We start from the raw sequence: 2271 nt of genomic DNA on the forward strand, positions 1-2271 counted from the left end.
TCCATTTCTCTTACGCAGATCATGATAACCTGTAGAGTAGAGTAGAGTACAATCATTTGTGCTATGTTTTTAATTTTCTAAAGCACCTTGATGACAGTGAGTGTTCAGTGGTGAAGCATCCTCTATTGAACAACCCTTAAAAAAAGATGAAATAAAAATAGAACCTTGCCAAGTCCAGTTTCATATAGGTAAAAGATAGATGAAATTATGACTTACTTTGGACTTGGCATAAAGAGTTCCCTTAACACCCTTCACAAAGGGATACTGCAGTTATACTACATACCCATAGGCACCACAATGAAAATTGAAGCTTATACCTAATTAAGGTTTTATACACACCAGTTCCCCCAGTAAATGCAAATTTTAACAAAATTAGACATGTCATATGTTGAAAATGCTCATGGCAAACAATCATTTTGCATTCCTGCAAATAAAATTGTTTTATACTGTAAGCTGGAGGCGAGTGTAACTTATTTTTGTAATAAAGTTTTTATTTTTTTTATGTGTCATTAATATAAATGTGTGTTAGTACAGAGATCTTCTGGTTAAAAACTTAGAATCGCACACATTTCAGTATGTTTACTTGTATTTACATAATTTTTAGAATAGTGGTTGCCAATAGCCTGTATGTTTTCACATTAATTGATTTTTTTTTTTTTGTTATCTTAATAAACCATTTTAGTATGTTGTATGTCAATTACTGGGATAGCTGGGACATAAAGTGTAATTAAAAATTGTCAAGTATTCATTGGAATATGTAAATGTGCCTTGCCAGTTTTGAACTTTAAGACAAAGTGAACGATGGTGAAATGAGTAGTCAATGCTACCAGAGTTTCATATACTGCCCTTGCTAAAGAAAAGAAATTTCTTCCTCAAATTCGAGCGTAAAGCTTAGCAGTTGCATTAGCTTCTGAATTCTGAAATCTACTTAGAGAAATTAGGCTTATGGAAAGCGAGTTTTCTAATTGTAGCCTTAAGTATAATTTTGAATTTCAATGTAATCCTTGGTGCTGGCCTTCCCAGTGCCAAGGAGTTTAAATGCTCCCTTCAAAGAGGTTGCCATGCCTACTGGCACTTTTACTGTCATACGGTTTTATAAGGAACACTGTCAAGATGTGGAAACCAATTTTGAACTTGCTATGAAATGAAACACTGGGGGCTGTAGGAGAGGGAAAGTCCTCAGATTTCTTAATCTTGAAATCTCTCCATTGCTGAAAAACTTAAAACACTTGTTGGATCACAAGTGCTAGTGACTAGTTCTTAGTCTGGAAACGTGTTGCGGGGGATAATACGTTTATGGAATTGTAACAGTAGATGGAAGTGCATAAAAACATTGCAACTAAGGCACTATGTTTGTTGAAATTGTGGATTAAATCCCTAATTTCAGCTCTGAAAAAGCATGGGGGGATGACTATTTAAAGAAAAACAAAGAGCAAAATTGACAGGAAAGTTTTTAATGGAATGCAAGCAATGGTGAGTGAGCAAAATACCAAGATCCTGACAGTGTTCCCTCTAATTATGAACTCAAGCCATTATAACTTTTACAATTAAATATGATTTGCACTGTTCTGATATTGGTGCAGTTTTTTAGAAAAATTATCAGAAAACTAAATTGCATGTGGTGATTAATATTGTGGAAAAAAAACTAAAATCAAAAAAATGTTATTTTTCAAAGCTTTAAATTTGATTGTTTAAACAAAAAAAAAACATTAAGTGGAAATACTGGTGAGAGTGGGCAAGTGCATATATACAACATCAGTTTGTTGCACTTGGGTGTTGGTAAACTTGAAATGTTCTACAGCAATAATGCATCTCTTAGGGGGTGCTTTGGTGACAAATGAACATATGACACAGTTCTTTTGGCATGTTGAAGGCAAGTTTTGACTTAATATAATGTGCTGCCTCTGTTTATTCTCATAGGAGGCTTTCTTTACTGAAACACCTGCAAAGGTGCATAAGTAGTATAGTTCCACATTGGTTTGTAATATGTTTCTAAATTTGAAGTCTAGTTGAATTTAATAAGAAACCGGAAACTGCTGCTGCTTAACACTTCTGGTTTATAAACACTCCAATACACAGCTTTTTAAATTATACTCCTGTTTTAATACTCATTTTTGTTTGAAAAGTTTCATACAGGACATGCAACTGTACTTTTTTTTTTTTTTTCCAGTTTTTAAAGAGGAGGTTTGTTATTACCCAGATCTTAAGTTTGTGTTTATACTGTTGGAGGAAGGCTGTTATTACAATAAGATACTGAGATCAGTTTCTGAA

The 2271-nt window shown here is 33.5% G+C and overlaps 1 protein-coding gene across 2 annotated transcripts in view; it reads left to right on the forward strand.

The window, feature by feature from the left end:
* Positions 1-2271, forward strand: part of SYNCRIP (synaptotagmin binding cytoplasmic RNA interacting protein) — a 24980-nt gene extending 22709 nt beyond the window's left edge. For both annotated transcript variants that reach the window (XM_054279375.1, XM_054279376.1), the window contains exon 11: positions 1-2271. This exon is cut by the window's left edge. The gene's annotated coding sequence lies outside the window, so the exon portion shown is untranslated.

This window comes from Melozone crissalis, unplaced genomic scaffold (assembly GCF_028551555.1).
Source record: "Melozone crissalis strain CALT ecotype California unplaced genomic scaffold, PUWL_Pcris_2 ptg000027l_1, whole genome shotgun sequence".
Classification (NCBI taxonomy): Eukaryota; Metazoa; Chordata; class Aves; order Passeriformes; family Passerellidae; genus Melozone; species Melozone crissalis.